Below are 16356 nucleotides of genomic sequence, written 5' to 3'. Positions count from 1 at the left end.
TCCACCGAGTTACGTGGAAATCGCCATAGGAGATCATCGAGGAAAAGAACTGATACTATCTCTCGAAGCGTGGAAGGGACTCTACGAGCAATGTCACAATATTCAAAATTTCCTTCGGAACGACTCTAAAGATGTCCACAGTTTTGGCGTTGGACCACTAACAGTGAGATTTCATACGATTAACGACACCAAGTTAATAAATCTCGAATCTTCAAATGTACGCATGATGATGATCGAATCGACGTTACACCGTATGTTCGATCTCGATCCATGCATTGATGTAACTTTTGACCGATTGGTTAAAATTACCGATACAGTCGATATCAAGTTTACACAATTTTCAAATATCGCGTCCAATGTAACGAATCCTAAAGAAGTATCAAATGTAATACGCGCTAGCGACGCCTTCAACAAGCATCAGCTCATCGATTGCGAGCTGGCAGCTTTAGTTTTTAGTTCATAATATGTAAGAAAAAATATATAAATAAAGAGTTTTTTATGTCTTAATTATGATGTAATTTTTGCATGCATTTCCCATCCGCACTCTCTCCCACCCGTAAACAGTTCCCTAGCTCTCATACGAAGCTTGTTGCGTGGTCCTTGCGGGGGATGACGTCATGCGGGGAAGGGGGGAACGCGACGCTAGAGATCGAGAGGCTAGGGACTGAAAAGCTAGGGACCGAGAGGCTAGGGATCGCGAGGCTAGGGACCGAGAGGCTAGGGACCATGAGAGAGGTAGCGTGAGAGAAGATAGAGATAGCGCGAGGCGAACGTGAAGGAGAGAGATGTTGCGGCGAGGTATATGAAAGAGAGATAGCGCGAGGTTAGGGCCTGCGAGAGAGGTAGCGCTTAGGAGAGCGTGAGGTGTTCGCAAGAGAGAATTTTTTCTATTAATAATAATTTTTATTCATAAAATGTGTGTGTGTGTGTGATTAAAAATATAAAAGCATGTAAAATTTAAAAATAGATATAATATAAAAGAATATAAAAAAAATACAATAAAATGTAAATATAATTTAATATAAAAGAAAATTAAGAATATTTTTATCGGCTCTCAATATCAAAGATATAAGTATGAAATTGAATGGATAAAAGAAAATATAAAATAAAAATGAAAATATATGAATAAAAATTAATATAAAATATAAAATTAAAAAAAAATGCTAGCGGCAACGGCGGCTGTGAGGTGGCCGGGCGATGGAGGTGGTTACAGTGACTGCAGCGATGACTGGTGAGGTAGTAGAGTGGAGGCTGCGTCTTATACTGAAAATAGAAACAGTGAATTTTACTTTTGTTTTTTCAAATTTTTAATTTATTATAAATATAAAACGGATACTTACAATGATTACAAAGTGGACACATGTTCCGCGTGAATATCAGATGCAGCGGAGCGTGACAATTGCTGCACCACTCTTCTATAATCACTTCATAAGAAGTGGTACAATGCACGCGTATGGCACAAATGTTTACAAATAGTTCCACATTTCGTACTACACAAGCAGTGCATAATTTAATATAATCTTCAGGTATATAATATGAATATATAGCGCACACCCTCGTTACAACATTTATGTTGCTGATTACAGACACCCCCAATAATTGTTCAATTATATCCAAGTCCCAGCCGTGCTCGCTATTATAATCGGAGTCTATTGATTCACTCACTATGCCATTTTCTTCTCTATTATAATCGGAGTCTGTTGATTCACTCACTATGTCATTTTCTTCTCTATCACTATCTTCCGCAATATCTATAATTTCTATGTCATTATCACTATCCTCAGTCATAATAATATCTTCATCCATTTCTTTTACTCTGATCTGTGCTATACGAATGCTACAGACTTTTTGATGCGGAGACAGACTCTCCATAAGTTTCAACCCCCATTCCTCTCAAAATTATCGCAATTCTTCCTTAAAAATATTAAGGAAGATGTTTCGCTCTCGTTTACGACCCATTTTCCGCGAGGGTACAAAGCTGCTGAATGTCAACGCTTTTACATTTGCACCTATATAAATAACGTTTCGACATGTTCGTCGCAGTGTCGGCCCTAAAATCTTCATTCCTTTCCATAATATCCTAATGATTTTATGGACATTTAATGGACATTTTGTCCATAAAATGAGAAACATAGTTTTATGGATTCTAGAGCGCTCCGGTTACAAACAGCCGAACGTTGGCGCTGATACGTTGCATTCTTCCTTAAAAAATATTAAGGAAGATGTTTCGCTGCCGTTTTATGGGGGATTTTCCGCGAGGGTACAAAGCTGCCGAACGTCAACGCAAATAGGTAGAGGCCTATTAAATCACGTTTCGACATGTTCGTCGCAGCGTCGGCCCTAAAATCATCATTCCTTTCCATAATATCCTAATAATTTTATGGACATAAATTGAAAGAAAACATAGTTTTAATGGACTCTAGAACGCTCCGTTGACAAGTTTGAGTAGCCGGACATCGGCGCTTGTTCTATACCTTTTTGGGAAAATGTCTAAGATCCCTCATAAAAAAATCGTAAAGATACCATCTACAAATATTGCACTCAGAAAACTCCCCCTCCTTTGCCGAAACATCCCCTCCACCCCGCGTGACGTCAGCACCCGCGCCACGGAGATACCCCCGCCCCGCGTGACGTCATACCCCTCGCCGCGGAGAACCCCCCGCGCCCCGCGCCCGCTTCAGAGGACCCGGGTTAGAACTCTCCTTGTATCACTACTGAAATATCCTATAGATTTTGGATTATGTCCTTCGCCTAAACATACTTTTACGCAAATGGATGATAAATCTTTAATGAATACTGCAGTTAATACATTGAAAGGTAAAATTAACATAAAGTTGTCTTTCACCAATAAAAATGCTTAACAAGATTGATATTAAAATAAAAAAATCGATTAAAACTAAAAAAAAGATGAATTATTAATAAATAAAGTAAAAAAAGATAAAGTACTTATATTTAAAATATAAAAGACTTTGCCTGCGAAGACAAATTTTTTATCTGCCTGCAGAGCAAGCTGCAAATATAAATGACATGGATCATTTCAATTTGGATGACACAGAAAACAAGCCACCTGAAAAAAATTTGGATAAGTTTAATGTGTAAATGTCACTTCACAATTGTGGTAATGTTAGTTGCTTTTATATATCTAATGAAAATATTTACAGACGGTCAAAAAGAAAGGACATTTCAAATAAGCAGCTTAACATGCGATGTAAAGCTGACAAAGCAAAGTTAAACGGCTGGGATTGCTGGGGGAATGCAGAGAAGTAATACAATAATATAAGATATAAAATAAATAAAAAAATATAAATAAATAAATATAAATATTTTCCTATAAAAGAATAATTCATGATATTTGATTTTTAGTATTATAATAATTTGTCTTTGTCAAGAGAAGAATTACAAAAACGGAAGAATCAAAGCTCGCGACATCGACACAAATATGAGCGACCAAATACACCAGAAGGTTTATAATATTTTATTTTATTATCACTTTTTATGTTATGTATGATAAATATAATATTTTTAAAGGTTTTTGGGATCTAGAGTTTCCCGAGACATGTACTGATTAACAGAGAATAAAAGCTGAAATGTTTCGTCACTCGAATTTGATTCTCAAGGCTTCATTGTGACTCGTGGTGCAGAAACATTATCGTAATATGAGGTTGTTTTCACTGGGTAATTATTAGAGATAAAGATAAGCTATAAAGATAGTTTAGCTATTTAATAAGAAGTTTAAATATTTAAATATCTCGTAAACTATTCAGTTTTTGATCATCCTATCTTTAACTTTTTATGCCAAATATTGCAAGGAATCGATTTATATAAAAAAATTGTAGTGGTTTCAATTAAATAAATTAAGTTGACCTTTAAATAACCCTCTAGACTTTGATTTAAGATCAAATAAAGATCACCATTAGATGACCCCCTCAACACCAAATAATTTTATTTAATTATAAAATTTATAAGATTGCCATTTATTTTCGTTAAAAACTTTCCAGGTAGCAAAATTAGTCATTTTGACGTAATTTGATGTTAAATCGACGTCAAAATGACTAATTTTGCTACCTGGGTTGTTTTAAGAAAAATAATTAATAATACTTTAATACTTAATTAATAATACATAAATATTACACTCCTCACAATAATTAAGGGATCAAAAAAATTGTCTAAAAAATAGGCAATTTTTAAATAGCTATAACTTTGTTTTAATTATTATTTTTAAAAAATTAGAATTTAAATTTTAAAACAGGATTTCAAAACTTGAAATCTCTACTTTCGAAAGGTTATAGCTGTTTTTCATTTTCTTTAATTCTGGTATTTTTTACATACAGAAAACGATGAACTTAACAAAATGGAAAATTTTCTTCTCACTTTGTAGACGTGTCGCATGCACAAAAAAATTTGAAAAAAATTTTAATTTTTTCGCGTTAAAGCTTGAAGTTTATCCTGTAAAATCGATTTTTTAAATTTAAATTTCGATTTTTCCTTATCAATTTATCGAGAATTGAAGAGAAAATAGTCATTTTCATTTTGATCGTTCATAACTCCGTTAAAAAAAAAGTATAAACAAAGAAAAAGAATATTCATGTCAACCTAACCTAACCCTAACCCTTTTTAATTGCTGCTTTTCATGGTTATAAAAAACCTACACATGCATAAGATTTGCTAGAAGAATTCTGTAATGAGTATCGCATCCTCCATAAAGAAGGCTTTTTATTCAACAATAAAAATTACCGTGTTACAATCAGAGCAATTATTTGTGATGCTCCTGCCAAATCCTATGTAACTCGTTCAAAAAGGGCACAATGCATATTTTGGCTGTGGCAAATGTTTTTGCAAGGGTGATTATATTAATCACAAAATAGTTTTTTTTGATGAAAATGCTCCGCTGAGGACGAACAGCAATTTCCGCACTCGAGAAAATGAAGAGCATCACATTTGTATTTCGCCTTTCGAAAACTTGCCTATAGACATGATAAACAATTTTCCATTAGATTACATGCATCTAATTTGTTTAGGAGTGATGAAAAAGATGCTAAATCTATGGGTTAAAGGCCATCAAATATCACGATTACGTACAGCACATATATAAGAATTATCAAGAGATATAATAGGATTACACGAATATATACCCATTGAATTTGCACGTCGTCCACGGGGTATTAATGAATTAGACCGTTGGAAGGCCACAGAATATAGAATATTTCTTTTATATTTAGGACCTATTATTTTGAACAAATATCTAAATGCGGATTATTTTCAACATTTTTGCGTTTTACATACGGCTATAGGGATTTTATGTCACCCAGAAGATTGTTTCCGGAATAATTTTTATGCAAATGAATTATTGCTTTATTTTGTCAAGATGTTCAAAATATTATACGGCAAGGATAATTTAGTTTATAATATACACAATTTAATACATCTCTCTCAAGATGTAAAAAGATGTGGATCGCTTGATACATTCAGTGCGTTTCCATTTGAAAATCATCTAAAAAAGTTAAAACAAATGTTACGAAAGGCAGAAAAACCGTTATCTCAGTTACATAATCGAATTAATGAAAATGCAAGATTTGCAAATAAGGATCAAAAAAATATTTCAGTAAATGCACCATTACTTTTAAAACCAAACAGAAAGAACTTACCATTAGGATGTGTAAATTCGCACAAGCAGATCAAATTTAAAAATTTTATATTAACAACAAAATCCGCAAATAATTGCTGCTATTTGAAGAATGGATCCATTTTTTGTATCGAATATATTGGTTTCAAAAATAAATGCCCCGTTATCGTTGGAAAAAAATTTATCAATTTTAGATCCATACTAGGATATCCATGTAATTCCCAAGATATGCAAATATATATAGCAAACAAAGGGATGCATTTAGAAATAATTTCTGTAAAAGAAATAGCTAAAAAAGCTTTTAAAATATTATTCAACAATGATTATTATATAATGCCTCTTTTATTATACATTTATAAGTGAGTGATAAATAATTTGTTTTATCATGCTTACTTTGTAAATATATCCATCACATGGAATCAATATTTATAATCCAGTTTCATTTAATTTATTATTTCAGATGTACTATGTTATATTTTATGATGATTGGTGCTCAACAGTGTCATAACTTTGGGTGGATTCAAACAATAAAACTTTTTACTGGCCACCTAAAGAAATTAATCCCACAGCAGCCATAATAAAAAATATCCATCCCGGTGATAACTGGAATAAACAAATTTACCGGCGCATTATAGGACTATATAGTAATTATTATCACTATTTACTATAATAAAATATAATATTATGGTATATTCTCATAGCATCAAGCAACAATGTAACTGCAATGTAACATGTTTGTACAATAGTTACATTGTTGAGTGAACAATAATTTGAAATACATATAGGGTGGACAAAATAAAGCGTTACGAATTTTTATCTCCAAAAATATTGTTTCTAGAGGAAAATGTTTCAAATAAAAGTTATAGAATTTCGAAGGCGGAAAAAAGTTGGCGCTACTGACTTTTTTCTAAAGGGTGGTTTTAAAAGTCATTTATGTTTTTTAAAATGGAATTACTATAAAAAAAACTATGAAAAACATCTCGTAAAATATTCATTTTTCAATAATCTTACCCTTATAACTTTTAATACAGAATATTGCGTAGAATCAATTTATATAAAAAAAATATAGTAATTCCATTTAAATAAACAAATGAGCTTTAAATCACCTTGAAAAAAGTCTTTTAGAAAAATGTCAGTAGCGGCATCTTCTGTCCCCCTTCAAGTCAAACAACTTTTGTTTGAAACATTTTATCGTACGATCACAAATAAAAAAGTTATTTGAGGTGTAAGAGTTAAATGAAACATTTTTTTATAGAAACTTATGAAATAGCTCGTAAAATGGAAAAAACAGCAGCAGACATTTCAACGTCTGAAGAAGGAAGATTCGAAAGTCTTCAATCAAATTCGATACAAAATTTGAAAAAAAGATTAATAAAAAAACCACGGTTTTATGATGAATTGGATGATGACTATAATAATAGTAATATTATTTATAAATTCCCAAATTAATATTAATATCAGTCACTAATCGATAAATAGCGGAGTTGTGAAATCAATCGACCAAACTAGCCATAAGAAATTTTATTCAAATCACGACGTTTCGACCATGTGGTTGTGGTCCTTATCAAGTGGTTACACTGTAATTTATATTATAGAAATTATCACGATCAATTTATATTATATACATACATATTACAGAAATTATCACGATCAACGTAATCTTACAAATCAACGATTGATATAGAGGTATGAATTTACTTACACATTTAATTAGATTTATTTAAGCAGCATAATGACACAATTAAAAATAGTCTATTCTCGAAGAATGACAAGTCACTTATTTGAAAATGAGAGACAGTCTAGCAACAACATATCTCGTCTGAGGATCGTCCCCTTCTAATATTTTTGGTCTGAGAATTTATGTGACCTTAATTATTTTATTATATATATCGTTTAAACTCTCCGTATCTCTCTGCGAGTTTATGTTGCCGCTTAGTTTCTTAATAAAAAACTGATAATTTCTATGTATATAATATAAATTGATCGTGATAATTTCTATAATATAATATAAATTGATCGTGATAATTTCTATAATATAAATTACAGTATAACCACTTGATAAGGACCACAACCACATGGTCGAAACGTCGTGATTTGAATAAAATTTCTTATGGCTAGTTTGGTCGACTGATTTCACAACTCCGCTAATATTATTTATCTTTTTAAAGTTATAAATCTTGTATTGCTAAAATATTATTACAGATATTACACATATAAAAACATAAATAATTTAAATTATATTAAACAGCTCATCTAAGAAACCTCGCGTGCCAATGCCTAATGCCTCTTATGTTCGAGCATCCAGCAATATTAGAACTACTAATAATACTGAAAAACTGGACAGTATGTACTACTTTAGTATGTACTACTTTAGTATATTATATGTTATATGTCTTTTATTGCTATAATTAAATATTTTTATTAAAGATTTAAATTATATTATACAGCTCATAAAACAAAAAAGAACTCAACGCGTATCAATACCTAATGCCTCTTATGTTCGACCATCCAGCAATATTAGAACTACTAATGATACCGAAGAACTGGACAGTATGTAATATTTTAGTGTATTATATGTCTTATTGCTAATTAAGGGGGGACATTCACCCAGCGGCACCAAAAAATAGCCCTATATTCACAAATTTTTTTTCAGAAAGTATTAGGATTATCAAAATGGGATTTTTACCAGTCTATTATATGTATATTTAATAATATAAGGTAAAATTTTTATTGAAAAATAAAAAATATGACAAATATTGCTGCTGACGTCAGATGCTGTTGCGTTTTACGGTACGGTAATATGCAATCTATATGGTTTATCTGAAACAAAAAACTTGATAGATTCTTAAAATATATAGATAAATCTATAGTCTTTGTCGTAGCAAATTCTTAAAAGTCGCAATATTTGTAAAATGACACTTATCTATATATAAAAACAAATTTTTTATTTTAAAAAAACGATCATTCTTTGGCTGTTAAAAAACTAAGGGATTTAAAAAAAATCCTACGACAAAGACTAGATTTATCAATATATTTTAATCAATCGAATTTTTTTGTTTCGAATGAACTATATAGATTGCATATTGGGTACCGTAAAACGCAATAGCATTTGACGTCAACAGCAATATCTGTCATATTTTTAAATATTTTTCAATAAAAATTGTATCTTATATTACTAAATATACATATAATAGATTGGTAAAAATCCCATTTTGATAATCCTAATACTTTCTGAGAAAAAAATTCGTGAATATAGGGCTATTTTTTGGTGCCTCTGGGTGTATATGTCCCCCCTTAAATATTATTTAAGATTTAAATATATTTAAAGATTTATATATAAATTATATCATCCAGCTCATCTAACAAAAGAATCTCATATGCCATCAATGCTTGTTGCGTCTTGTATTCGAACAAAACGAGCACTATTAAGGATACTGACAGATTGGACAGTATGTATATTTTAGTACAGTTAGTTTTCTCCCATTAAAGCAAGCAATAGTAACATCACCAATTTCCCACTCATCAATTACTATTACGTAACTGTTACGTGCAAGACGTGTTGTATTATTGTCGGAAATTATAATTGATATTATGTTACTATTGCTTGATGTTTATATGTCTTTTATTGCTCATAAAATAATATTAAAGATTAATAATATAATAATTAGATACTTAAAAAGTCGCTAGTAAAATTTTAAAATAGGAACGAAGTAAAGTCGACCCAACTAGCCAAAATTATATTTTGGCTAGTTGGGTTTTTATGTTATGTGTATTTAAATATGTTGTAACTATATTATGGAAAAGTTGATGTTATCGTTAATTTGGCTGCACCTCTACTAATGAATATTACACTTGATAAGGACCACATCCATATGATCGAAACGTTGTGTTTTTTTTGAATAAATATAATTTTGGCTAGTTGGGTCGACTTTACTTCATTCTTATTTTAATAATATAAATTGTATCATACATACATACATACATACATACATACATACATCATTTATTGTATATCCCCTCGGGGGTTATACAAGGCGCTTTTCACAAGGAGCATTCCCGAACCTTTTACAACACACCACCTCTCTTTAACCTGGCCATAGCGACCTTAGGCCGAAATCAGACGGTACGGAATAGAGCGTGCGGAATAGAGAGTGCGTCATAGAACAGCCAATCAGCGCTATTCCGCGTTACGCATTACGCACGCTTTGTGTGCTCTGTTCACATGGTACGTCAAAATGACTTGAAAGATTGACAAAAATTTGAAATATGTTTTAAAAATTGAAAAAATTGATTAGAATGCATAAAGTATTGTAACGAAAATAATCTTGTATACAATTTGAGACACAATATGTCATAAAGTCGCGTAATCTTTTAAAATAAAAATTTATTTTCTAAATTATATCTGTATTGGATACGTCAATAAACCTTCTATGACGCACCATGTGAACAGAGCACACTAAAATCGTGCATGATGCGGAATGCCTGTTTGTGTATGTTTCTTGGCATCTGCTAACGGATTTTGATTTTGGAACGTCTGTTTCGTTTTGTATTTTTGGAGCGTCTGTTTTGTTTTGTATTTTTAATTACAAAACTTCAACAAAATAATGGATAAGGTGTTTATAGTGAGTGAAACGATGAAGTATTTAATGAAAATATATCTCAGAAATCCGATGCTGCATCATCGTAAAGAAAAAATAAGACAAACGTTAATAAAACTATTTGCATTATACATGAGTCTCTCAGAAAAGAAATCGAAAAGAAGTGTCTGGGTGAGACCAATTTTCACTGTGGAACAACGGTTTCTTCAAGGTGACAGTGATAATTTGATTCCTATGTTAAAGACAACAGATGAACCTCTACATTTCAATTACTTAAGAATAGATTCAACGATATTTGAAGAACTGTTTTTGCTGGTGGGCCCTCATCTTGAAAAAAAAGTAAATATTCGAGAGCCAATTGCATCTCATACAAGGCTACAAATTTGCTTGAGGTATTTGGCTAGTGGAGATAGCATGAGATCTATCGGATATGCATTTCGAGTTTCTCCAAATACTGTTTCAATGATCATTCATGAAACTTGTAATATAATTTGGGAGAAATTAATAGATATTGTTTTACCAATTCCAAGTCAAGACGCATGGATGAAAGTTGCTGCAGATTTCGAATCAATTTGGAATTTTCCACATTGCCTTGGTGCTATTGACGGAAAACACATTGTTATAGAGGTATAATTATTTGAACATGTTTATTTTACATATTAGTGAAAAACATTAATTCTAAATTAATATTTCAGGCTCTTCCTCATAGTGGGTCAGTGTACTACAATTACAAAAAATTTCACAGTTTTAATTTGACTGGAATTGCAGATGCACACTATCGGTTCATACTAATTGATGTTGGATCAGAAGGTCGTCGTAGTGATGCTGGTGTGTTTGCTGCCAGTTCTATAAAAGCTAGATTAGAAGCTGATTCTTTAAATGTACCTGCACCCTCTACAATCGGCCAAAATGTATTGCCATATGTTTTTGTTGGGGATGAGGCATACCCATTGACTGTACATTTAATGCAACCATACCCAAAAAAAGTGACTTGGATTTGAAAAAAATAGTATACAACTATCGACGCAGGAGAGCAAGACGAGTAATTGAAAGTGCTTTTGGAATTTTGGTGGCAAGGTGGAGAATTTTTTGAAGGCCAATTAACACATACGTCTCCAAAGCTGAAAAAATGGTTTTGGCAACAGTTTGTTTGCATAATTATATTATTAGTAAGAAACTGCAGAAACGCCCTCAAGAAAGGAGATATTTATTTTTTAATGAAAATGACAATCAGCTGACATCACTTGGCATACGAAATATTGATAATGAGATAATAGAAGATGTGAGTTCTCGTAATTTGCCTAATGTGTATCGAGAAAGATTTGCTGAATATTTTTGTACGGAAGGTGCTGTGCAGTGGCAGTGGGAAAAAGCTGCAAATAATGAATTTTAAACATTAACTTTAATGTTTTCATTTATTACATTAATAAATATAAATTAATTAATAAGTATACATTTTGTTCTCAATTTGTTCTCTTTGCTTTACTTGAATAATGTAAAAAACCTGTCCCTTAATACATAAGTTAATAATAATATAAATAATTTTAATAGTTACTTTAAATGAAAAAAATATGGTGAGTACTTTAAATAAAAAAAGAGACTTCTGTGACGTTATAAAAGTCCAGCTTCTTGTTCTGCTTCTAATAAGTCATTCATAATTTTATTTTGAAGCAATCTTCTATTTTTATATGGAAGTTTCCTTAAAATCTCTCCTATTTGAATTAGAAATCCATCGATGCCATCTGCAGGTTTATTTGTTTCTGATAAGATTTTTAAAAAATCATTTTTAAATTCAGTATCACTAGACTGTCGTTTTTCGCTCTAAAACATATTATAATTTATAAAAATTATTTTTATTTCATGTAAATGTAAAATAATAAATATTTACTTTTGGTATGCTCTGTAAAATTGTTCTCTTCAGATACACTGGTGAATATGCCAGAGGTATTATCATTCGTTTGTTCGTCTATCATCTCACTATCTACATTGCTAGTTTCATCTAAACCGGTGGCTGAAATTGAATCCAATGTATCTCTTGGAATGTTACTACGACAGCTAAAAAATATTTCAAAATTATCCTTGTTTATTTTATAAATATTTTCAAGAATTGATAGATTTAGAATTTATACTTACGGCCTTGTAACCATTGTATCATTTAAAAATTCCATTTGTTCATAATAACGAAACCCATCTTTCTTTTTACTAGTTGATGGAGCTGCTGAACCACTTGGTGTATACGCAGTGACTTTATTCCTGGCCTTTTTATAACTGTCACGGAGGTTTCTCCAGCGCTTTTTGATCACTTCTATTTCAAATTTGCCTATAAAATTATATACAATATTTAGCAGAACATATTTTATTTAAAAATAAATTAAGTTTATTACCATTTAATTCACTGGCAATTTTAATCCAAGCTTCTTTGATAACTAAAGGACCCCTTTGTTTTACTGGAATAGTATGGTTCCATAGACAAGGTCTTTTCATCACAGCGTCTATTAGCAATTCATCACAGTCAGCCCACTCTTTGTCTTCCTTGTTATGGCCTTTTTTTTATTATCAGAAACCGAGGAAGATTGTTCGTGATCTTCTGTGCCATGTCCATCAACATTTTCTTGTACTTGTTCAACATTAGCTGCTATCCATATAGTTATAATTATATTTATAATATAACAATTTTTTAAATCTAATCATTTTATATTGATTGCAGATACTTGTTCAACATTAGCTGCTATCCATATAGTTATAATTATATTTATAATATAACAATTTTTTAAATCTAATCATTTTATATTGATTGCAGTAAAAATTAATTAATGAAATTAATGAATCAAATTAACTTTATTAAGTTCTTTAATAATGTACCAATACAATAATGTACCAATACAGTAAATAATATAAACTAACCTCTTATAGACGGTCTGTTTCATCAATATAAATAGTTTCTGTTGAATGATCCAAATTAGCAAAGCATGGATGTTCTTCAAAATTAAAATTTTTTTTCGGTAGCTTGAAATTACAGTACATGCACTGATAATACTGTAATACAGAATACAAGAAATGTTATTAAATCTACAAAAATTCGCATTTTTAAAAAAATACTGGACATTTTTTATTCACTTACACTAGATTGTGCTTCACTCATGCTGCTAACATCACTATTCATGTCTATTATTTTAATAATAACAAACTTTCCGTTTCAGTTTTGAAATTAAACGATGACAAACTCATGACGCACTCGCAGACGACACGAAAAAGTACAGAAACGTGCGGAATAGCGCTGATTGGCTGTTCTATGACGCACTCTCTATTCCGCACGCTCTATTCCGTACCGTCTGATTTCGGCCTTACAATATACTAACAACACTTCTCTCTTTTTCCTTCCTTCTTCCTCTTTCCATTCTCCTTATCTCCTTATCGCCTTCGCTCTCATCTCCTTTCTCCCTCTCTCCTTCTCCTTAACTCATCCTGCTTTCCTCCTTCCTTTCACTGACTCCGCCTCTTTCCTTTTTTCCACAGACCATCTTCCTGTCTCTTTTCCTCCATCCTTTCTTCCTTTTCTTTTACTCATCCTGCTCTCCCCCTCTCTCACCGACTCCGTTTTTCTTTCCATCAGTCCCGAGCAGGCATATGGGGTGATTGGTTCGAACAGGATTCGAACCTGGGACCCACCGCATGTCAGCCAGATACTGAACATGCGGGGCCACATTTCACCCCTATAAATTGTATCATATAGATGTAATAACAAAATCTTACCATGCTTCAACATCTAGTGCATCTTATGTTCCACCATCCAATACTACTATAAGTAATACTGCGAAATTGAACAGTACGTATACTTTTCTCTTCTCTTATCATTTTCCTCTTTATCTCAATTTTTTCTAGTTATTTTATTATTTAAATATATTTTAATTTTTTGCATTTTAATATCTGTAAAAACATAATTAATTTATATAAAATATTCTTAGTTTTAATTTTATATATATTTTGTAGATTATATGACAAAAAATACTCACGTATCAAATTCCATTAATATACAAGCATCCACTAGTAAAAATATTGATGACGATGCTAATAATGATGACGAAGAACTCAATAGTACGTATACTTTTAATCGCCAACGGTCATACCACGTTGTCAAAACACCAGTTCTCATCCATATACTTTTAATCTTCTTTTTATTAAATATATGGAGTAATGATATTATCTGCAACAACAATATACATATACAGGGTGTCCCAAAGCACCCTTAACAACGCTCGTGAGCAGTTAGGGCACAGTAAACTGAACAGAAAAGTCTTATACCATTTTGCTAAATTCGCAATAATAATCGAAATATTTAATATTAAAGTTAGGCGAATAAGAGCGCGCCGAGATACAATGAGGCAGACGCTCGAGCTGCCCGAGCTTCTTCTTCTTCTTCTTATTGGCCGATTAAGCTTCCTATCGGAATAAGCCTATACGCCATCAATCTTGTTACTTCAGACGTAGTTATTCGTTACATGGAAACATCCGCATTCGCAATGAAAGCGTAAAGCGCCTTAAAGGCTTTTATGTTACTGGAAAAGGCTATTTTATGAATATCCATAGGGATCAAAGGATTAATCTTCGCAAGGGATGTGACAAGTATTTCAGACTGATCAGAAAACTCAGGACAACAAAAGAATATATGGTTAGCATCCTGTGCCTCCGCACCACAAGGACATGAGGGAGAATCCACAATGTTCTTATCCCACAGATGAGCATGTGTAGCAACATGATAGCAACCTAAGTCTCGATATCAAGGTAACTACCGGGCGCGTTAGGCCTCCTTTTATCTTATGAAACCAAGGGGTGGACAAAGGCTTCTCTATGTGGCAGAAATATCTCGCTCCCTTGTAGCGAGACCTCTCCAGTAGAACGTCCACTGCCCTTCGCTTCGCTAAGCATTTGAATTTTGAGTACAGGTTCGTATAATGACATTTACAAATCAAGAAGGGATCAGGCAAATGAAGGGACTCCCTGGCCAACGCATCCGCAAGTTCGTTTCCCAAAATGCCACAATGCCCAGGAATCCATATCAGTTTAATGCTCAGACCGGATTTATGACTGTTATAAAGCTGGTTTCTAATTCTCAAAATCACAAGATTAGCAGAGACAGAACATCCAGGAGCCTGTAAACCGGTAAGAACGCTTAACGAGTGAAAAAATGACGGTCTCAGATGACCCATTATCCAGGATCATATTAATTGCCCCCTCTATGGCCAAAGCTTCAGCATCAAAAACAAGGTTGCAAGGTTGCAAGGTCATTAATACGCGTTTTACCATAATAGTTTATCTCCGGCACGATGACGCACAGCCCACTCTATGTCTATCTGCAACCAGCGCCCTGGAGCCATCAGTATAGATTTTGAGGTGCGTATTAAAATTACACAACAGGTCATCAAAGGCGTCAACCACACTTGCATTACTCCTGACAAGAAAACCGGAATGCAAATCAATCGAAGGTTGGAAGAATTGAACTTCATAAGGATAATCCAAGCATTCCAGGAGATCAAATTGAATCATATGTTTATAGGAATTTATGTTATCCAGGAAAGTATGCACTATGTTTCCTAAAGGAGGCTTTTCCTGTTCGTTAGGCAATGCAATGGTACTTAAAATCTCATTGAGCGGATGGGATTTACGAGCTAAAATTTTGCATAAAAATTTTTCCGACAAAAACTGCCACCTAACACTTAGGGGCATTTCTCCATTTATGTCCAAAATTATATTCGTTGGCGTCGTACGCATGAGACCCATGGCATACTGCAATCTATCCAATTTCAACCTAGATCGTTCATCCAAGGGATGAAAGACTTGACATCCCCAATCGAGAATCGACCTGATCAGACCCTTGTATACCATAAGCAGTATTCCGGGGTGCGCTCCCCATCTTATACCCGAGATAGCCTTCAAGACGTTAATTCTAGGAGCAATTCTGTTCTTCAAGTTTGCCACGTGAGCCTTCCAATTCAATTCCGGGTCTAGAAAAACACCCAGAAAGCGAGGAGACCAAGAACAAGGAATCGGTTCTCCTATCAAATGCAATAAAAATCTGGATCTTCTTACAGATATACATAAATTACGCATTTTCTGGTTGGAAAATATAGTAAACGT

The 16356-nt window shown here is 32.6% G+C and overlaps 1 pseudogene; it reads left to right on the top strand.

Annotated features, from left to right (window-relative positions):
* Positions 1 to 4617: 4617 nt before the first annotated feature.
* LOC145943379 (uncharacterized) lies at positions 4618 to 5986 on the top strand (annotated as a pseudogene).
* The last annotated feature ends 10370 nt before the right edge of the window (positions 5987 to 16356 follow it).

Source organism: Prenolepis imparis, unplaced genomic scaffold, assembly GCF_030444845.1.
Source record: "Prenolepis imparis isolate NDT839.2.m4 unplaced genomic scaffold, iyPreImpa1.0 SCAF_12, whole genome shotgun sequence".
Lineage (NCBI taxonomy): Eukaryota > Metazoa > Arthropoda > Insecta > Hymenoptera > Formicidae > Prenolepis > Prenolepis imparis.
This window is presented reverse-complemented; position numbering and strand designations above follow the sequence as displayed.